A 24,339-nucleotide genomic window follows, 5' to 3' on the forward strand; every position below is an offset into this window, starting at 1 on the left:
CCACAAAAAAAAGTAGCCAATTGTGTGATACCTCTAGGCTCTTTCGTATTCCACAATGTGTGTCAAAAGGTAGGATTAGGGTATGTTAGCCTAGTCTCGCTTTTTCCCCTACACAGATATTATAATGCTTAACCCCAAAAGATTGGTGGGAAATTCAATTCCTAGGTCGGCCTAAAGGCAGAATTAAGTCAAAATTAAGATCTAGGGTTTCATACATAAGAGCTCTCTTTCTTCATTTGAAGGCATCAGAGAAAATATAAGAAAGGGCTATTGGAGCAAGCATAAGGAGCCTTCTATGCAGTGAAAGAGAAGCCTATGTGGAGTGTTCAACAAAATTCAACAAAATTCAACAATATTCATCAAGCATTTGTCAAGCATTCATCATCAATTAGGAGCCTTGAAGACATTGAAGAATAATAGAAGATCTGGTGGCAATATCTCTCCCTTGGGGATTGGTATGATTTCATGTTATTTTCATGTCTTTGCATGAGCTTCTTTAGATCAACTTGCATATTTAAATTCATTCTTTAGATCACTTTGCATCATTAATTTACAACATTTACTTTGTCAATTACAAGCAATTAGGGTTTACTCTTTAGGGTTGCTCTAGATTGTTTACTTTCATTTTAGGATCTTGCATACACACAAGGTTCTAACACACACATTTTCAGTACATTATCGGCTATTTGTGGACGTGGAAATCACCAACATAGGGGTTTGACTAAGGCAAAACCCCATATAGCCACCCAAACCTTCCCTTTTCAGTTGCAGGTGTAGAAACAGGTACGTGGAGGCACTTTTAGCTCAGCAAAAGGCACAGGAACCACCCAGAAGTCTTAGGAGTGCATAAATATGTCAAGGACAGGGATGTGGCACCATATTCCTACCCAAGATAGTGGCGTGGCACCATGGTCCCTCCTCTTTCAGGTGAATTTTGATAGGTTGCAGACTCGAGCCCTCTAGTTTGCAGTGTTTCAGTTGCAACCTCCTGTCTATAGAAACAGGACAGTGGCGTGGCACCCTGGTCTAGGTCAATTTTGTTCAATTTGTAGAATCAAGTACACATCTAGAATCCTCGCCCTTTCATGCTTTCAGTATCTCAGTTTCAGATCTGCAAGTTTGTTTGATTTCAAGTTCATTTATGCTTCATTCTTCATCTCCTAGTCTAGTTGATCATTCAAACCCTAGTTTTTCTCATCATTTGTAGCAAGAGGAATAGAAACCCTAAAATGTAATCCTTAGCTCTCTCTTTCTCATGAGAAGTATCCAAATTGATCCATCTCCCTAGGCTCTTTCGTATTCCCAATGTGTTGGCAAAAGTGTTAGGTCCTAGTCACCCAATCTCGCTTTTCCCGCCACCACATTTTGGTGAACCCGACGTGAATCCAACCTTCTTCAATTCTATTTATGTTCTCAGATATGAGTGTTTTTTCTATTTCAAATTCAAATTTACATTTACAAGTTTTAATTCCTTGCAAATTTCAAAATTTAGAGGTTAATTTTGTTGAAACCCTAATTTTTCAATTCAAAATTGAACTTGTGGATAGCTTAATTGGGATCATTGATTTCAGATCCGATTTTGGAACACACTTCACTCATAAATTTCATTTTCTAAATTAACATTTAGAGTGCTTGCATTGGTTAAAATTGAACATTTCTTTATATTTTGTATGTGTTATCATTTGAAAGAGGAAATTTTTTGTCATGATGCATTCATTTCATAGATGTGATAATGGGTTAGCTTCCCTTGTTTCAATTTTTCCATCTCTTAAAGAACCTCTTCCTATCTATGACAACATTTTAGTGCCTAAAAGAGTTATTACCAATCCCTTCAAAACTCTCCCATGTTCTAAGGATTAAAAATTGAAGAGTGATCTTGACAATTCTCCTAAAATGCGCCCTTTTCATCTAGCCATCTTAGAGGAAGAGGATGATATCATAAGCACCTTTCTTAATGTCACCTTACCTTCCATACATTATGCCTCTCTAAGTGAAAAGGTATTTATGGACACTAACTTATCTTCTCCTAAATTTAGTCTTACCAATGGGGGCATGTCCGTACAACAAGAGGTTATGAGCACTTCTTCTAAAGATCTCCTTCCTAAGCATGAATCTTTAGAGAAAGATGTTCATCTCCTTTCTAAAAAATACTCCCCTCATGAGGTTCATTTTGTGCAAGAAGATGGTATTGTCCCTACTTTTCCTAGTGATGGCATTTCCTCTTTTGATTCCAACAAAATTCCTACTAGAGATGATGCATTAATGAGAAATGCTTGCCCTTCTCCTAAAGCTTGTCTTACCCCTAAAGACGCCTTAGAGAAAGAAAATGAAACCATAATAAATTTCCTTAATGCTCTCTCCCCTAAAGATCCTATTGAACACATTTTGAGGCAAGAAGATGATGTAAACACATGTATTGATGCTCTCCTTCCTAAGGATGAATAATTAATGAACAATGTTATCCCTTCTCCCAAAATTGGAAATAATAATGACATATTTGTGCAAGATATTTCTAATACTTTTTCTAATGACCTCACTATTTGGGATGAACCATTAGAAGAAGGTGTTGATTATTCTCTACCCCATGAGAGAACCCTATCCAAAGGGGATACAATCATGATTTATGACTCCTTTGATAGCATCTCACCTTACATGAATCTCAATAATTCTCCTTCTAAAAATAAATCATCTCCCCCTCCTCAACTTGGTTCTACTCATAAGGATACCCTAGTTCAGGATAAGATTGTTGACATCTCTTTCAAAGATCTCCCTCTCAAAGGTGATACTTTAAAAATTAATGTTGATCCTTCTCCTAGAGAGTCTATTCCCCATGTATATCCTTTGGTGATAGAGGATGATATGACTTTTCCTAAAACATCAATGCCTACTTCTAGTCTCCCTCCTAAAATTGGTCTTATCCGTGATAACATTTTAGTGCAAGAAGAGTATCAACAATTCTTCCAACAATCTTGTTCATGCTTCTTCTAAGGACACCTTTAATATTTCTAAACCATCTTCAATCAATTTGATACATGTGAATGAAAAACCTAATAAACCCCTCTTCACAGTTCAAGGTGCTTGTCCTCCTCAAAATTCCCCACGTAAGCCCATCTTAGTGGATCAAGGTGGTTATGCTAATGATTATTTTTTCACTCCTAAGAAACCTATTATTACCATGCAAGGAGGTTATCCTACTAAGAGCCCTTATGAGTATGCTAAGAAAATTATTGGAGAGAGTTGTCATGTGGTTGCTCATACTTACAACACAAGAAACAATAGGCAACCTAGTCCTCCTCCAGTTACCCCAACTTCACTTCCTTCCTCTCAACCTATTCTTCCACAAGCACCTCGTATATCAACCTTTAGTAAGGAGTATGATCTCATTGAACAACTTAAGGCCACTCCTGCCAACATTTCTATTTGGGATTTGGTTTAAACTTCACCCGCTTATCATGGGATGTTACAAGATGCTTTGAAAAACTTAGATGTCCCACCTACAGTGACACCTAATAACATGTCCGCTTTGATTGATCCTACAAACAAATCCAAAGCTCAAATTGTGTTCACACAAGATGAGTTACCTTCTCCTAAAATCCAAAATCAATATGATCATCTTATGATTATGGTTATTATCCATGATAGTGTTATAAGGCAAACCCTTGTGCACAATGGATCTGGCCTTAATGTCTGTGGTGTGGACTTATTGGATAAGATTAAAGTGGATCATGCTCTCATCGAACCTTCTTCTCTTACTATTCGAGGTTTTGATAATGTGGCTAAACAATGTCTAGGTGTCATAAACTTGCCTGTTAAGGTAGGTCATGTTATGTTACCTACACCAATTCATGTTATGCCTGGTAATTTGACATATAGCCTTCTATTAGGGAGACCTTGGATTCATAGCATGCAAGTTGTCCCCTCAACTTTGCATAGGCAAGTCAAATTCATTTATAACAATACGACATACACCTTGTTAGCTGATACCAAACTTCAAGAAGCATTAAAATCTGGATCTTCTTGTTCAACTACTTCCCATTCTTCTTCCAATCCTTCTACTTCTTCAAATACATATATTTCCTTTAATGATGTTGTTCCTTCTAGTACTCCTAATTCTTCTACTCAATCAGAATCTCCTCCCAAAGCTATCTTTTCTCCCGAAGAAGTGCTCATAGATGATGATTGGGGATCTCTAGAATTTACCCCTACTTTTATAAGAGAATATAGGGTACCTTGTAACTGATCTAAGATTGAGAAAGAGAAATCTAAGGAGGAACCCAAAAAGAAACCCACCTTGTCTAAACAACTAAGTAACCACTTTGTGGTTGCTTCTAATTCAAATGATTCTTCAAATCCTTCCTCTATTTCATATAGCACTGAGACCTATGAGGCATCACCATCTCCTTCTAATTTGGCATCCCTTTATGGTCTTGGTTTTCACATTTTAGCTAAGAGTGGCTATGATGAATAATGAATTAAAGTTCCTTTAGAACATAATACACATGAAGCTTCATTTGGACTTAAATATAATCCTTCTAAGCCCACCAAAGAATCTAAAAGACCATCTCTCAATGTGAATGCTATATTTAGTAGTGATGGTAACATCACCTCAATTAAATCATCTTCTACTTCTTTCAACACTCATCCCCCTCATAAGGAAATCTTGGTGATGAACAAATCTCTTTATGAATCTCCTCAAGATATTTCTAATCCCACTTAAGAGACTTTATTTTCTACCCATTCTAAAATCCCTTCTTCTAGGAATAAGGATCTAATGAATTATACTTATCCCTCTCATAAGATTTCTTGTGTGCACAAAAAGTATGACTCAGTGGCCTATTCTTCTTTTATAAACTTCTCTCTTTCTAAATAATTTTAACATTCATCATATACATGTTTTTAATCTCACTTATAGTAGAGCATTTAATATGTCATATTCAAATACCTCATTCAATCTATCATGTCTTTAAATAACATTAATGGCTATTATGTTTCTCATCATTATGTGACATTGGTAGCTCACTTACTGGGGGCTCATTGTCGTTCATGATGGTACAATTTCACATGTAATCATACTTTTGGAAGCAACATAATAGCCTATTTCTATCTCATCTCTTCTCCCTATACATATAGGGGGCAAGACTAATTTCAAACATCTCTCCTTCTTAAGATAAAAAATTTCTCCTTTGTGAAGTAGTGTCTTCTATAAGGATTTCTTATTGATTGTAGAAGTGTATTCATACTTGAATTCCTTCTCTCATATTGGAACAAGCATCCCTAAGAGGTATCTTAAGTACATATCCTTAATTGGGACCTCCTCCTTGGTTTTGGAAGTCGTTGATCATTCATCAATTTATTTTCTTCATTGAGTAGTATCATTTATAATAAACCATTCTATTTTGTGCACGTGCATATCCCTGATGAGGATCTCTTGCCTTCTTTTAGAAGAGTGTTGTTATAAATAATCTCTCTTTGATGTCATCTCAATCCTCTACTCTTTTCAAAACACTTGCATTTCATTCATTCTAGAAGATGTTATATTTGTCTAAGACAACTCCTCTTGAAGGTAGATGTCTTTTGAACAAAGATCTCTTCTCCTCCAAGGATCTCCTTAGAACTTATATAGGAAGATGTCTCTTTTCAACTATCTTATCCTTGCTTGAAGAGTATTCCCTCTCTTTCTTGGATTTATGACATTATTGCATGATAGATATCTTCTTGGTGTCGATGGTAGGTATCCTTGTTCTACTTGCACACACATGTACAAGTTTGAGTGGAACTAACGGTGTTCTCACTCTCCTCCCTTACATGGATCACCCAAACAGACTCTGGTGGCTAGTTTTCAATCTCCTTCTCTCCATGGATCACCTAGTTTTAGGGTCAAGATGTCCATAGTTCCTTTTCTCTTCTCATGGATCACCAAAGTGTGTATTCATGCTTTCTATCTCTTCTTCCTTCTCTTTGCATTTGTCTCCATTTAAATCTTTCATCTTTGTTAGAGAGCTCTCAAATCCTCACACTCTTTGTTGTGTTGGAATTGAGGCTTAGTTCTCTTTCTTACCAAATGATTCTCCATTGGTTTTTGTGATCTTCTATCAAATCTTATTGTGAGCATTTGTCATCAATATTCTTTCACAATTCGATGTGGTAAACATGATACCCTGTTTCAACTCACTAAAATTAGCAAGCCGAAACAAGGGGGGGCATATAGCTACCCTCGAATTTTCATCACCTTCCTTAGTAAGCATTTAGGTGATCTTGTGATTTTATCTAACATGTGGTATTTTAGGGTATGGATCCTAACTATGTACTGCAGATACCATTGGGGGCTTCATCCAACAACATGTGGATATATCCTTTTTTCATGAACGTTTACTTTTCTTTACTTTAGCTTGCATATGCACATAGTGTCATATGACTGCTAAAGTGGGGGCTAAATGTAGTGTTGTAAATTGTACACCCTTGCTAGGGTGGTACAATTTCACACTTAGGTTAGCACCTGCCTTTGTGTGTCTTTCATCTTGCATTATTATTTCCCTTTAAGCATTTAATTAATTAATTTAATTAAATCTAAAGTCATATTTCATCACTTCATACATCATAAAATTGGGCCTTTTACCCTAAGTGTGCCCCTTTTTATTTTATTCCTCCAATAAATCATTTAATCATAAATCCTAATTATGTCCTATTTCAAGCCCGGACAGGTAGTAGAGTTGGCTTGGACTGTGGGTTTGCTCCCCATTGGTCTCGGGTTCGACTCTGAGGCCTGGACTCACCTGATGGGCTTAGCTTACAGGTTACTTAGCTTATCTCCAGGGACTAGTCTCGCCTTAGCTCGCCCCATAATGGGAAACCTGTGTCGCTAGGTTGAGTCACGGGGACACCTTGGGTTAAAAAATTTAAAAAAATAAAAAAAATTATGTCCTATTTCGACCTTTAAGGCCCGATTTTGCATACTAAAACACCTCAAAATCAGCTGTAACTTTGGGATTTGCTCTAATATCATCATATCTAACGGCCCTGAAAATTTGGTGAAAAGTTGGTCGAACAATGTACGTTCCCACCATAGTCCTTAGTTTTTTTCCCGAAATTTTGAGAGCACAATTCTATGATATTATAATGCTTAACCCCAAAAGATTGGTGGGAAATTAAATTCCTAGGTCAGCCTAAAGGCATAATTAATTCAAAATTAAGATCTAGGGTTTCATACATAAGAGCTCTCTTTCTTCATTCGAAGGCATCAGAGAAAATATAAGAAAAGGTTGTTGGAGCAAGTATAAGTATCCTTCTATGCAGTGAAAGAGAAGCCTATGTGGAGTATTCAACAAAATTCAACAAAATTCAACAACATTAATCAAGCATTTGTCAAGCATTCATCATCAATTAGGAGCCTTGAAGACATTGAAGAATAATATGAGATCTAGTGGCAATATCTCTCCCTTGGGGATTGGTATGATTTCATGTTATTTTCGTGTCTTTGCATGAGCTTCTTTACATAAAATTGCATATTTACATTCATGCTTTGGATCACTTTGCATCATTTATTTAGAGCATTTACTTTGTCAATTACAAGCAATTAGGGTTTACTCTTTAGGGTTGCTCTAGATTGTTTACTTTCATTTTAGGATCTTGCATACACACAAGGTTCTAGCACACACATTTTCAGTACATTATTGGCTATTTGCGGAGGTGGAAATCATAAACACGGGGGTTTGACTAAGGAGAAAACCCATATATCCACCCAAACCTTCCCTTTTCAGTTGCAGGTGCAGAAACAAGTACCTGGAGGCACTTTCAACTCAGCAAAAGGCACAAGAACCACCCAGAAGTCTCGGGAGTGCAGAAAGTTGTCAAGGACAGGGGCGTGGTGCCCTAGTCCTACCTAAGATAGTGGTGTGGTGCCATGGTCCCTCCTATTTCAATTGAATTTTGACAGGTTGCAGACTCAGGACCTCTAGTTTGCAGTGTTTTAGTTGCAGCCTCTTGTCTGCAAAAACTAGACAGTGGCATGGCACCCTGGTCCAGGTCAATTTTGTTCAATATGCAGCATTAGGTACACATATATAATCCTCCCCCTTTCATGCTTTCAATATCTTAGTTTTAGATCTGCAAGTTTGTTCAATTTCAAGTTCATTTATTCTTCATTCTTCATCTCCTAGACTAGTTGATCATTCAAATCCTAGTTTTTCTCATCATTTGCAGCAAGAGGAATAGAAACCCTAAGAGGTAATCCTTGGATCTCTCTTTCTCATAGAAAGTAGCCAAAGTGATCTATCTCCCTATGCTCTTTTGTATTCCCAATGTGTTGGCAAAAGTGAGATTAGGTCCTAGTCACCCAATCTCGCTTTTCCCGCCACCACAACAATAATAGTATAGCGGGATTACTGACGGATAAAATTTCTTTTATGATTGCAGGATAGGCTAGGAGGAAGGATATTATCTTTTAAGTATTGATAAGTTTGGCCACATAAGGATTGATCGGTTCCAGATATATGGCAAATCATGTGGGTATGTTGGGATTCATTGGTAGGTTTTAAGATATCTTCCACCAGGAATTCATAACGTTGTTGATTCTCCTGATTCTGCAAGAGAGATGCTATTGTATCCATTGCATTTGATGTTGTATTCTCATTTCTTGGGATTTGAGTGAATGATCTGATTGGATTTTATAGGATTACTTTAGTGTCCTCCAGTCTCGGGAGTGTTTCCCGAAGACATGGATGTTGATACCCCGCCTTAGCCAGGTGAAACGAGACCACATTGATTGGTGTGGTTTATCTTCCCTTCTTGACATGCCTCGACCTTTGATTAAGCGAGGATTATTGACAACCTTAGCTGAGAGTTGGCATAGTGAGCACAATACTTTTCACTTACCGACGGACGAGATGATAGTGACACCTGAGGATGTATACTGGATACTCTGCATCCCTATGATGGGCAAGCTAGTGTATTACGATCTTAGTGAGCAGGGTGGGATAGATGCACTTTGCCGAGTTTTTGATGATGATGAGATTGGTGGATATGACATTGCGTGGCAGGAGATGTTAGAGCTAGGTTATGCCACCTTACCCACTGTTCTTGATGGATTCATTGGGGGTTTCCTTTGTCCTGATCATAGGTCAAAGGGATTATCTGTTGGATGGGGTCACCTTCTTGAGCAGTTGGTGACGTAGGGGACCCGATTTGTGTGGGAGTCATGCATGCTGGCTCATTTGTATTATGACTTGCATCGAGTAGTGTACTAGGGATCGGCTGGATTATCGACAGGGGTGACAATTCTCCAGATATGGGCCTGGGAGCACTTACGTATCACATGACCATTGACTAACAGAGATAGACATGTAGGCAGGACCTATGCTGACGGGTATCCAGGCACCATTCTCCAGCGAAAGCTGGGCAAATTGGAGTATTTGCGATGAACACTAGATGATCCAAATACTGTGATATGGAGACTGTACAAATATTGTGAGATATGGCCTGAGGATTCAGTGGAGATGTCATATGTATTCTCGACGCGATACCTGATCGGATCAACACCCTATGTTATCGAGTGATTTCTTTGCATGAGGGCGCTAAGATAGTATGGCAGGATACATGGGATACCACAGGGTACAACTCATTACGCTCGTAGGAGACTGGATGTGGCTACTTGGGGGCCCTCTATTTCATATGAGCAGGCGTGTATAGAGTATCGATCATTGGGGCCACTGGATTGGGATTATCTATCAAATATGGTAGATAGTGGGATGATAGATGAGTACGCTGTATATTTTATTGCACATAGGTTTCCTAGGTTGACATGTCTGGATGAGCCAGAGCCAGTTCTAGACGAGGATGACGAGAGGCTACGACGTAGAGCTCCTAGACAATCGAGGGATGGTGGGGGGAGAGGAGGTGAGGGCGAAGATGATGGTGGAGATGGAGGGGATGATAGAGATGGATACAGAGAAGACACAGGAGATGATGATGGGGGAGATGGTCGAGCAGTAGCATTGGCAGTGGCAGGCGCACCAGGAGCCAACAGTTCTAGAACTGGTAGAGATGTATATATGGATTGGATGACCCGGGTGGTCAGACGAAGGAGATCAGGTCCAATGGATCAAGGGAATCAGGTCCCAGAGCAGGAGGCTCCCCAAGTTGAGCAAGTACCTATGGGAGTATCACAAGTTGAGCAACCACAAATAGAGACACCTTGATGGATCCTCATTAGGATGTCATCTCATTAGTAGCAGGCTGAGATTACTGACTTGCAGGATCAGGTTCAACAGCTAGAGAGTCGACTAGCAGAGAGGGACTCTTAGATAGCCCAACTAGAGGTTTAGATGACATAGTTACAAGTATAGGCCCAAATTATCCAGGTAGAGGCCCGAATGACCTCTCTCATGGTCAAGAGAGATGCATCTAGGGATAGGTGTCGCTAGGCCGAGGTGCAAGTACAAATGTCAGGAGAGTCTAGTTCAGGGAAGGCTTCCCTGAAGATGATGCGTCAGGCGGTCCGGGAGGCTAAGTATTACATGACCTTATACTATACTATTGTTCTTGTTGATCAGAGGGCTCTAGGATTCTCATAGTTGAGTAGGAGATCGGGATAGATCCAGTCGGAGAGTCGAGGAGTGACAGGGCCACTTGAGAGATATCCCCCAGGTGGGGACCTAGGTACAAGGGTATTGGCTGGTGCTACCAGACCTATCGCATTAGGACAGAGTTTTGCTCCGCGTCCTAGTGGTCACACTGATATGGGATATTATTCCATTCGTGTGCACACCTTTTGTGATGAGATATTGATGATTCTCATGATGTATATTTGTGATGTATCTCATATATTTTTGTGATATCATTGTACCTTGGACATTGATCTTTTTGATGATATGATATGCAGTCAATCCTATTCGCTCTAGATGACCTATGAGATGATGGATGCATTCTATTTGTTATATAATTATTCTATGCAATTACTTTCATGATGTATGCTTTATTTTCTATATGCTTATGGATTCTAGATGATGGATGCATGTTTCTTATATGATGATGCAATAGTTACATGATGGTATGCAAATGTGAATATGTATGGTAATGGTTATAAGTATCATGCGATGTATGTGCAGTGCAATGCTTTCTATTTTTATGATGTTTTTATGATTTTTTCATGCATGTTAATATGAGATGGATGCAATGCAATGCAATGATGCTACTTTATATGATTGATATGAGATGGATGCAATGCAATGATCTAACTAAATGAATGAACGATTGGATGTTTTTAATGAATTATGTCTTAGTATCCAATGGTTACATGAGATGAACTAACTTATCATGCAAAATGAATGAATTGATTATTTTTGTTAATGTCCAATGCACTCAATCACATAATGTCACGAACTGTATTCTTGATAATGTGTATTTAATGTAAATTTTTATCTATGCATTGAAATTGAAACATAAATGATAATTTATTTTTATGATAACATGCAATTTATATGTAATTTGATATCTATTATGGGGATTGTCAATGCTGATGAATTCTCGAGTGCAAGTGATGCAGGAACAGGTGAATGAAGTCGAAGGTAAGAACATGACTCAGGTAGAGTTGTTTTTAACTAAAGACTTCGGTAGACTAAGGGAATCTCACACACCACATTAGTGAAGTCATGCATATACATTTATGTCTGCATTGATGAATGATTTTGAGTCATGAATGGAATTTTGTGAGTAAAGGCAAATGTTATGTTTTATTTGTCTATGAAGGGTGAAAAATTGTTAATAATTTGAATTAAATAGTGACTTTATGATTTAACGTCCTTTGTGTAAAAGTATGTAAATTATTGAAACTATATTTAATGTTTGGTTTTCAAAATTATACTATAATTATATGTATTTTATATGTATATTAGGACTTGATCATATACGTAGGTAATTATGGTTCATGTGTAATTATATTGATTACTCTTAATATGATTATTTATAAGTTGAATAATTTGGAATTATGCTTATGCGATTTTTATTTTTATATACAAACATGATTATTCACAATAATGTATTGATAAATACATTTATAAAACTATGATTATATATTATATCTAAAAAGATTTAAGTTAGACTTACCTTGCAAACTTATTATGAAGTCACTTATTATATATTTTTATATATTAAGCAAGGTGGCGGGTTTTAGTGAGACAAAGGATAGTGACTATGTCACATGATAGATAGGAGTCGATAGGGTGGTCAACTAAGCAAAGACCATCGGTTAAACGCAGAATCTAGAAGTTGCATTGACGTGGAGATCATGGCTATCGACTTGGTAGTGAGAGCGATAATCTCGCTCATGACAAACACTTAAGTGTTTGTAATTACATTTCACTTTGTCGACCCCTCCACCAAGCGAACAATCTACCACGAGATAGCAGGCACTTCTCTAACGGTGACTGCAGACTTATTGATTAACATACGCTTCTCACTGCAGATAACTCCCTCATTTCATGAACCCACGGTGATAACTTGGAAGTAGTCCACAATCTGTGGCATATAACTGCAGAAATAACAAGCACGTGTGCCATGGTATTAGGAATATCCACGATAAGAAGATGTTGCGTAGTCGACTCATGCACTTAAACTGTAGAAAATATAACGAATTGCCATCTCTATTAGATGTGTAGACCTGAGAGAGAGAGTTAAATGGAAGACTCAACGTATGCAAAAGAAGACTTCAAATCAACAACCATAACCGAGCCTCTAAACGATTGAAAGATCGTAAGCTTTATGGGAAATTATCTAAGTGTGCCTTCTTTCAGGAAAAGGTGCATTACTTAGGTCATGTAATATCCGCTGAAGGAATTTCAGTTGATCCTGCAAAGATAGAAGCAATAGTAGAATGGCCAACACCTCATAATTTTTTTGAAGTACGGAGTTTTATGGGACTTGCAGGATATTATAGAAAATATGTGGAAGGATTTTCCAGGATAGCAACACCTATTACTTCACTTCAGAAAAAGGAAAAAAGGTTTGAATGGACTGAGAAGTGTGAGGAATTATTTCAACTCCTGAAGCAAAAATTGATAACAGCACCAGTATTAACTATACCAGATCCCAATGGACATTTTGTAGTAATTACAGATGCCTCAGGTGAAGGTGTGGGGGCAGTGTTGATGCAGGAAGGAAAGGTGGTTGCATTTGAATCACAGAAGTTAAAGCAATATGAGATGAATTATGCTTTGCATGATTTAGAACTTATAGCTATTGTGCATGCATTACAAATGTGGAGGCATTACCTTTTAGGGAAGCTTTTTGAGCTAAAAATGGATCATTTAGGATTAAAGTATATCTTTACACAACCTAACCTAAATGCAAGTCAGAGAAGGTGGCTTGAATTTCTAAGTGAGTATGACTTTGGTATTGAATATATCAAAGGGAAGGAAAATAGAGTAGCTGATGCTCTCAGCAGAAGAAGACACCTATCTTCTATGGTTACAACAAAGACAAACTTGAAACAACAAGTGTTGCAGAACCTTCCAGAAGATGAACATTACCTAAGGGTTAAACAAGCCTTGGAAAGAGATTCTATAGATCATCATTATGATGGATATGAGATAGAACCTGAAGGTATTTTGAGGTACCAAGGAAGGATGTACATACCTGAAGGGGGAGAGTTGAGGAAGTTAATATTGCATGAGATACACAATACACCTTATTCAGGACACCATGGAATAACAAAGATGGTAGCTGATCTGAAATCTTTGTATTTCTGGCCTAAACTCAAAAAAGAAGTGGTTGAGTATGTAGCACAATGTTTGGAATGTCAAAGAGTGAAAGCTAAACATGTTCATCCAGTAGGACTTCTATTCCAACATGTTATACCAGAATACAAGTGGCAGGTAGTCAGTATGGATTTTATCCAAGGATTACCAATGAGCAAAAATAAAAATGACACTATCTTAGTAGTGGTGGATAAGTTGACTAAAGTTGCACATTTCATACTTGGGAATCTCAAAGATGGATCATTTGTTCTTGCCAAGAAATTTGTGCAAGAAATTTTTCGGTTACATGGTGTTCCAGAAACCATAATATCTGATAGGGATACTAGGATGACTTCCAGATTTTGGACAACACTGAATGCAGCATTGGGAACAAGACTAAATTTTAGCTCAACTTATTATCCTCAGACTGACGGCCAAACAGAAAGGGTTAATCAGGTAGTGGAGGATCTTTTGCGAATGTATTGCATGGATCGACAGTATAAATGGGAGGAGTACTTGCCTTTAGTTGAATTTGCTTATAACAACTCCTTTCATGCATCATTAGGGATGGCGCCTTTTGAAGCATTCTATGGGCGAAAGTGTCGCACACCTATCAATTAGGATAGACTAGAGGATAAGATCATTATTGGTTTGGATTTACTTAAGGAGATGGATGAGCAAATGGTGCTGATAAAGAGTAGGTTGAAGGAAGCAGCTGACCGACAGAAGAGTTATGCAGACCGAAATAGGATTTACAGATAATTTGCTACAGGAGATAAAGTCTTTTTGAGAGTCAAACCTCATAAGAGCTCTATCTCGTATGGAAAATCATAAAAATTGTCACCAAGATATGTGGGACCCTTTGATGTACTGGAGGTTATCAATCCAGTTGCTTATAGGTTGGCTTTACCCCCTGCTCTAGCTCGAATCCACAATATATTTCATGTTTCTTTATTGAAACCTTATCATGCTGATGCATCTCATATTCTTGATTGACAATCTTTACAGGTACAGGATCCAGGGGTGGTGCTAGTGGAGCCCATCCGAATCCTAGATCAGCATAGCGTGAAGCTACGTAGCAGAGATTTCACTCAGTATAAGGTCCAGTGGGACCAATATTATGAGGATAGTGCTACATGGGAAAATCTGAGATGAATGACCGTCATTTTCCTCATTTGCTTTCTTAGGAAATAGTTGCTTATTATTTGGGATATCTTTGAAACAATGATTTTAACTTTATGATGTAAACTTGGATATAATGTGTGCTATTATTATTATTATTATTATTATTATTATTTGAAATTTGAAGTATGGTTGACATTTTATGAGATATAATTGTTATGTGATCATTGATGAGTAGTAAGACATCGAGACAATGTCTCTTCCAAGAGGGGAAGGATGTCACGAACCATATTCTTGATAATGTGTATTTAATGTAAATTTTTACCTATGCATTGAAATTGAAACATAAATGAGACTTTATTTTTATGATAATTTAGTTGTGAGAAAATGATGTATGCATTTTATTCATGCAATTTATATGTAATTCGATATCTATTATGGGGATTGTCAATGTTGATGAATTCTCGAGTGCAAGTGATGTAGAAACAGGTGAACGAAGTCGAAGGCGAGAACATGACTCAGGTAGAGTTGTTTTTAACTAAAGACTTTGGTAGACTAAGGGAATCTCACACACCACATTAGTGAAGTTATGCATATACATTTGTGTTTGCATTGATGAATGATTTTGAGTCATGAATGGAATTTTGTGAGTAAAGGCAAATGTTATGTTTTATTTGTCTATGAAGGGTGAAAAATTGTTAATAATTTGAATTAAATAGTGACTCTATGATTTAACGTCCTTTGTGTAGAAGTATGTAAATTATGTAAATTATATTTAATGTTTGGTTTTCAAAATTATACTATAATTATATGTATATTAGGACTCGATCATATATATAACGTATGTAGTTATAGTTCATGTGTAATTATATTGATTACTCTTAATATGATTATTTATAAGTTGAATAATTTGGAATTATGCTTATGCGATTTTTATTTTTATATACAAACATGATTATTCACAATAACGTATTGATAAATATACATTTACAAAACTATGATTATATATTATATCTAAAAACGTTTAAGTTAGACTTACCTTGCAAACTTATTATGAAGTCGCTTATTATTTATTTTTATATATTAAGCAAGGTGGCAGGTTTTAGTGAGACAAAGGATAGCGACTATGTCGCATGATAGATAGGAGTCGATAGGGTGGTCGACTAAGAAAAGACCATCGGTTAAACGCAAAACCTAGAAGCTACATTGACATGGAGATCATGGCTATCGACTTGGAAGCAAGAGCGATAATCTCGCTCATGACAAACACTTAAGTGTTTGTAATTACATTTCACTTTGTCGACTTCTCCACCAAGCGAACAATCTGCCACGAGATAGCAGACACTTCTCTAACAGTGACTGCAGACTCATTGATTAGCATACGCTTCTCACTGCAGATAACTCCCTCATTTCACGAACCCACCATGATAACTCCAAAGTAGTCCATGATCTGTGGCATATAATTGCAGAAAGAAATGAATTAATAGGCACGTGTGCCATGGTATTAGGAATATCCACGATAAGAAGATGTTGCATAGTCAACTCATGCACTTAAAGTGCAAAAAATATAACTAGAATTGCCATCTCTGTTAGATGCATAGACTTGAGAGAGAGAGAGAGAGAGTTAAATGGAAGACTCAACGTATGCAAAAGAAGACTTCAAATCAACAACCATAACCGAGCCTCTAAATGGGGAGATATCATAGGAGAATTTAGGATAAATAGAGATGTAGGATAGAAAGATGGACACACACAAGGAGAATCACGATAGACACACGGAGGGAAGAAGAAAATAGTAGAGAAAATAGAGAAGATATTCAGATAGTATCGAAGAGAGAGAGAAAAGAGAGTTGTTTAAGAATAGAGTGAGAAGATAGATCGGTAATAGTTTTGCAAGCATTCAAGGAAGGCGTAGATCTAGTTGGAGAAAGCGCATCAGAGATCTTTCGAACCAACTTCAAGCGAAAAGAGGTCAGAATCTCTTTATTTTGGTTATTATTTGAAATAACGAAGTGAGAAATTAAAAGTTTTATATATAGTGTACGATTTCTTATATGATTTTCCATATATTATTTGTTTACTGAATATGTGTTATTAATCTTTTGAAAAGATGAAAGGAATTCATAGGAGAAATATATGTTAGTTAATTTAATTGCTTAAAAAGTGATATTTGTCAAAATGATTAGTTTATATTTTCAATTAAAGAACGTGTTCACATACCTTATGCCTTATATGAAAGAAAAATCATACTTGTGTTACACCTTCTTTTACATTGTATCTATTCGAAAAATTGCTTATGAAATTATATTGCTTATGAAATTTTATTGTTTTCCAAAATTTGAAAGATTCTCTTCAATTAGATGAAATAGTGTTTATAGGGAAGATGTTATTCTATTTTTTCAAAAGATTGTATTCTCAATTGTATTCTTGTTTGTGGGAACCAAGTTATGGATAGGCTTGTGTATAGAAAGTTACCTTCCAGGACGGGTGCTGAATGTGGATTCTTAGAGAGAATAGTTGCTTTTTCCAACTATTTATTTGCTATGCATGGCATTATACTCGACCGAGTAATTATTTGAATTATCCATAGAAATAGATGGAATTCTTTATTTTATGCTCTCTACCATATCCTTGATTGATAGTGAATGTTTGTTTTTTAAATGAATTAAAAAAATGAAAATGCTTGTATCATCTAGGCACGCACCATATTCCCTCTTGCCTTTCAAATTCTTTGGTTAAAACAATTCATGCAGGGTCGGGTATTCTTGATTGACCAAGAATTCTGGGGAAGTGTAAGCTTCAAGGTTGGGCGGAAAAAGCGTCTGAATCTTGTTCTCGTCTTTGTTCAAAGGAATGAAAGGAAGCGACTCAGAATGGAGATCGACGGATGTATTTCACCTTTTTTCTATATGTATATTACTTAAGGCAATATGAAAGCCTAAGTAGGGAATGAGGATTTATATATTGAGAAATTTGTATCTTTCATTTTACATGAAAATTGTATATCTATGATTCTTCTATCAACTTATTGATATTTCCTTATTAAATGTATGAAATAGACTTTTAATTGACATATGAGTTTATTTATGAATAAAGAGTAGATTATGTCTAATAGATAAATTTATGTCATTACACGTAATAAGAGAGATAACACCATGTTGAAGCCTTTGGCCTTGAAAAAAGATGAGTGTTGTGATCCCATGTAAAATGAAATGCAAATGCAAAATGAAATGCAATGCAATGATCAAACTGGTTGTGTGGTCGTTGCTTTGTTTCATCATTGAGCCTTTAAAATGTGGGAAGTGAGTGTAAACATCGATGGTATAATTGAACCATGATGATCTGAGCACTACTTTCCTAGGTTTTGATTTTGCAAGTTAGCACAAGCATCGAGGTATAATTGAACCAAGATGACCTGAGTGTTGTTTGCGTAAAATAGGCAGTGTTAACCATTTCTATATGCAAGTCCTAAATGCCTTCGATGATACTCCGATGATCATGTCTTGAGACAACTTTGCACATATTAACGATTAATTTATAGACAACAAACAAGAAAATATCATGTTCCTTCCTTGTTCCTCTAGTCAAAGACATCCCGGAGTCACTCAAAAATCATGATAGCGAAAAATTAAGATAAAATAGTTGAACCATTATTGTCAAAGTGTTAAAATCATTAGTCAAAAGATACCATCCAATGATATATGTTAGTCATGTTGAGACTGATATTTGATAGTTGACGGTTGACAATGTGATCATGTGTTCAACGTTGGATGTGTCTCAGTTTTCACTTGACAAGTGTTGCCTAGCTGTTGTTCTACCTGTTTGATTAAGCTCAAAACGATGAAAATTTTACTCGCAGCTAGGTTCAGGATTTTGCCCCTAGTCTAGAAACAAACTTTATTATGATATATACAATGATCCAAACCATGGCGAGAAATCACCTGTGATGCCTGCATATGTACAAAGGCTTTATTATGGATATGAACAATGCTGATGGAAATGAATACAAGCGGAAGGATGCATGAACCAATAGATGGAAGAGATAGCTGACAGATAACACCTATTTGCTAGGTTTTCACCATCTATTTTTATTGCACTTTTTCTCTCATATTTGATTTTTTTTTGCTTTTCATTGTTTTCGTTGTTTTTGTATTTTCGTTGTTTTTTCACTTTTTTGGGATTTTTCTACTTTTTCAGACATAAAACTTCTTCAGATGCATGCTATTGATGGGATCCTCAAGCTGATTCCCATCTTGTGTTGAAAGCTGATATGCTCCTGACCCAATTATTGTTGTACCCACAAACGGACCTAACCAGTTTGGTTCAAATTTCCCTTTCTTTTCTCGATTTGACTGGTTTCATGAATTTTCCTTGAGTACTAGTTCCCCAACTTGAAAGGTTCGTGGTTTGACCTTGTGATTATAACTTTGACACATTCTTTGCTGATATACCTTTTAATGATCAAAGGCATTTTGTCTTCATTCATGGATCAATTCTAACTCTTGCAATCTAGATACTCGTTGTTCTTCATATGGGATAAGACCTTTTAATGATACTCATAGAGAAGGTATCTCTACTTTGATTGGCAGTATTGCTTTTGATCCATAGACAAGAGAGAAAGGTGTGGTGTCTGTTGGTGTGCGGATACTGGTATAGTAGACCCATAGAGAAGGGTTCAATTGAATATGCTAATCTTTTCCAACCTCATTCACTATCTTTTTGAGGATTTTCAAAATAGTTTTGTTTGATGCTTCTGCTTGCCCATTCCCTTGTGGATAGTAGGGTGTGGAAAATTTGTGTTGGATCTTGAATTTCTCACATAGCTCTTGTACATCCTGATTCTTGAATGGTCGCCCATTATCAGTGATAATGGTCATGGGTATTCCATAGCGATAGATGATGTAGTTCAAGATAAATGCAACAATTTGTTTTCCTGTGATATTAATGAGAGGTACTCCCTCAATCCATTTTGTGAAATATTTTGTAGCTACAAGGATGAATTTGTGACCATTGGATGAAGAAGAATTTATCTTTCCTACTAGATCAAGACCCCATTGGCATAAAGGCCAATATGTTTCCAAAGCATGAAGTTCTTGTGCTAGTGCATGAATTAAATTTCCATGGATCTAACATTTTTTTGCATGTTTTAGCTATCTGAAAAGAATCTCGTTCCATAGTTGGCCAATAATAGCCCAAGTGTATGAGTTTTTTCGAAAGGGTAGGACCACTTGAATGAGTGCCACAAATGCCATTATGGACTTCATTTAAGGCCTTCTCAGATTATTCTTGCTCGAGACATCTTAAAAGAGTACCATCTAAACCTCATTTAAAAAGGGTATTCACGACAAGAGTATAATGGGAGGATTGGCGAATAAAGTTTCTCTTTTGTTTTTTTGACAAGTTAGGAGGGATGGTGTTATCTTTTAGGTATGTATAAGTTTGGCCATAGTGGGAGAAATCATGCCCAACAAGGTGACAGATAGTTTGGGAATCGGGACAATTATGAGCCAGGTAAAACAACTCTTCCACTAGGAATTCGTAATACTCTTGATTTTCCTATGTCTGAAGTAGAGAAGCAAGTGTTGCCATGGCATCTGCTGCTTTGTTGTCATTCCTTGGAATTTGCTCAAAATTTATTTCTACAAAATACTTCTTGAAATCATCTACCATCTTTTTATAAGGTATTAATTTGTCATCCATTGTTTGGTAATCATCATTAATTTGATTGATGATGATCTGAGAGTCTCCAAAGACTTGAAGTTGTGTAATGTTCCATTCTATAACCATTTTGATACCGGTAACCAAAGCTTCATATTCTACTGTGTTGTTGGTGCATGGAAAGCTTAATTTGTATGCTTTTGGAATTGTATGACCTTGTGGTGTGAAGAATAGAATGCCTGCTCCTGATCCACGCTGTGTATATGAACCATCAAATTATAATTGTCATGTTTTTGTGGTGACTGTTAGGATATCAACATCGGGAAATTCAATGTGTAAAGGACAATCATCTTGAAGCGGTGCCTCTTCTAGTTGGTCTGCAATGACTTGCCCCTTGATAGTTTTTTTGTCCACATACTGAATATCAAACTCGCTCAGGATCATGATCCATTTTGCTAATCTTCCTGTTAATGTCGCCTTGCTAAGAAAATACTTCAATGGATCGATTTTAGCAATCAACTTGATGGAGTGAGATAGTAGATAGTGTCTTAATTTTTGAGAAGCAAAAACTACCACTAAGCATGCTTTTTCTATTGGTGAATAGTTGAGCTCATATCCTGCTAGTGTTTTGCTGATGTAGTAAATGGCTCATTCTTTTCCTTCATTATCTTGTTGTGTGAGCAGAACTCCTAATGATACTTCGACGGTTGATATATAGAGTTGAAATTAACATTTTTGTGCAATAGATGAGTAAATGGTTGACATTTATCTGCTAGGTAAGCAACAAATCTTCTAATTGACTGCAATCTTCCTTGGAGTGATCTGAGTTGACTTATATTCCTGGGAGATGCCATTTCCATGATTATTTTGACCTTAGCTGGATCTACTTCGATACCTCTAGCTGAAACAATGTATCCCAATAGCTTGCCTAAAGTGACACCAAAGGTACATTTCTTGGCATTTAGCCGGAGCTTGTATTGTTCTAACTGGTCAAAGATCTTTTCTAGTATCCCTATATGTTCTTTTCTGTTGTATGATTTTGCCAATATGTCATCCACATAGTCTTCCATGAATCTATGCACCGTGTCATGGAATATCGTTGTCATAGCTCTCTGATATGTAGCACCTGCGTTCTTTAGTCCAAATGGCATGACGTTCCAACAAAAAGTACCCCATGGACATGTGAAAGTTGTCTGATGCTCTGCAAAAAGGATGTTCGGATGTTAGGAAGACAAACACAAACAGACAAAATACAATCCAAATGTTAGTGTTAGAAATCACAAATCAAATACTATCCTAAGCAAGCATATCAAGAGAGACACAAAACACAAAATAGAAAGCTTAACCAAACTAAGAAATGCAACAAAACATCTCCAAATGCCCTCCACCATGTTTGTAGATACTCCTCCCTTGTTCCTCTCCTCTCCAAGTTCCAAATGAGTGTAGCTCTCAGTAGCTTTTTGCACTATTCTGGATATCTTATGGAGATTCAAGATTGTAGAATGAAAACTTATGAGAATGAAAATGTGAACAAGCTAAAATGAGATGTTATTTAATTATCTAATGTTAATTTTAGCCAAAAAGACAAATGTAGATTATTATGCTAAAATGCTCTCTAGAATTCACTATAACTTAGATGCATACAAGATTTTAGGATCTGGATTATGAAGAAATGAGCTCTATTTATAGGTAAAATGGAGCAATGGAGGGTTGAGATTGAGTAATCTCAACAACGGTCGGGATTGATGGGTTTATGATCCATGTGAGGGCTTTCAATCCAATCCCAAGATGACAAATGTCAAGAAGAGATGGGTTGAGAGGAGAGGGAATAAGCATTAAATGCTTGACATGACTTAAGGGTTAACTTGGGAGGTAAGGTTAATGTTGAGTTGAATGAATAAAGTCATTATCCAATAAATAATGCCTTTATCCAATGGATAAACTCTTGTGCAAGAGCTAGTGAGGATAACCGCGATCAAAGCAATAAATGCTTGAAGAGACCCATGAGTCAAATAGAGGTTGAGTTAGAGATAAAGTCTCTAACCATGTGGGCAAGTGGATTTAACCATAAATGGTTATGTAAGAGCCATTAATGGTCATTTAAGAGCCATTAGTGGTTTGGAAGACTTTAGGGTTAGCTTGTTGAACACATAAAGCATTAAATGCTTTTCAAATACTTTGGAGGCTTTGAGAAGTGACTTCAAGTTGCTTAGGAATGTGACAATATTTAGGAAATGGGATTAGCCTAATTAGGAATGATTAGAAGAACTTAGAAAGTGGTTAGAAGAGTCTAGAAGGGGATTTAGGATTGCAAATGGGTTTGGTGGGTGAGGGAAAATAAGATTTTAATTAAAATAAAATTAATTTATTTCAATTGTGGTTGCAACTTGCATTTGTAGGAGAATGCAAGTGGGAGGGAGTTTAGTGATTTAAATAAATATTTATTTATTTATTTAAAAGAGGAAAGGAGGTAAATTAAATAAATATGATTTATTCATTTAATTGATTTAGAGGTGTGGTTTAATGAATTAATTTAAATAAATTAAATAATTTATTTAATTAATAGAATAAGGGGTTGAAGATGAATTAATTAAATATTAATTTAATTAACTGGTGGCTGGTGGTTTATTAATCAAATAAATAGTAAATATTCATTTAATTAAATGGACAGATTTGTGTGACTACATTTGCCCCTCTTTGAGACGGTGCGGTTTATCGCGTCGTTTCAAAGAAAGAAAAATAGGTGTGAAGAAAATGTGTCCCATAAATGTTAATTTAGTGGGTGGTATGCCCTCTCGAGAGATGGACTGAATTTTTTTGAAAAATCGAGCGATCTCTCGAAAAAGAACGAAAAGTGGAGGGGAGGTAGAACAAAAGAAATTAACAATAACGGTTAAAGAATAGAAGAAATTAGAGTTAAAATGGAGAAATGAGAGACATTTGAAGTTCACGGGGACCATGACGGTGAACGGGGTGAAATTGGTTTAGGGGTGGAGGGGTATACATGGAGGGGAAGGGGTAAAACAATCTCATTTGCACCTATCTCTCTTGTAGCGCCGAGCTTTGATAGTGACCTTTTGTGAAGGAGCGAGCAACAATCATCATGCCAGTACCCATAGCAGATCATCGGCTAGAGCAGATCCGTCGATTCTAGCGGCCAGATGACTACGGACCAGCGGTGCGCAAATTGTGAATTATAAGTTTTGTGCATTTTTTATATGTTTTTGCAAGCGTTAAAGTCCAACGAAGACAATAGCGCTAAGACTATGTTTTAGTGTTGTTGTCAGTCCAAATAGCGCTTTTGTGCTGCTATAGCACTATTGCATAGTAGTTTTAGCACGGTCGCAAGTGCTAGCGCGTTTGTTTAGTAGTTTTAACGCAATCAAATTTTTAGCGTTGTTGTGGGATAGTGTTAGCGCTTGTGCCAGGTAATGGTGCTATTGGGTAGTGGTATTAATGCTTTTGTTGTTTTAGCGCATGCGTGTCATAGTTGTAGCACTGTTGGAGACATGTTGTAGCGTGATTATTGTTTTAGCGCTTGTATACACAAATTGTAGCGCTATTATTAGCTGAATAGTGCGTATTGTGATAAAAATGCCCCAATGTTAGGAAAAATTATCTTTGGATGCCTGTGTTGGGTGGATGGATGGATGAGTTGTTTTGAATCATAGCAGCCCCGTTGAGACTAGGTCATTATGATAAATGTCTGTTGTAGTCTAGGTTTGCCATGATTGCTTACCTGTTGAGAATCGAAGATACTTGATCAAAGTATCTGTTGATAGTCTAGGTTTATACTTAAGAAAGTTTGAAACAAAACAATTGATAATTATGT

Source organism: Cryptomeria japonica, chromosome 10, assembly GCF_030272615.1.
Source record: "Cryptomeria japonica chromosome 10, Sugi_1.0, whole genome shotgun sequence".
Taxonomy (NCBI): Eukaryota; Viridiplantae; Streptophyta; class Pinopsida; order Cupressales; family Cupressaceae; genus Cryptomeria; species Cryptomeria japonica.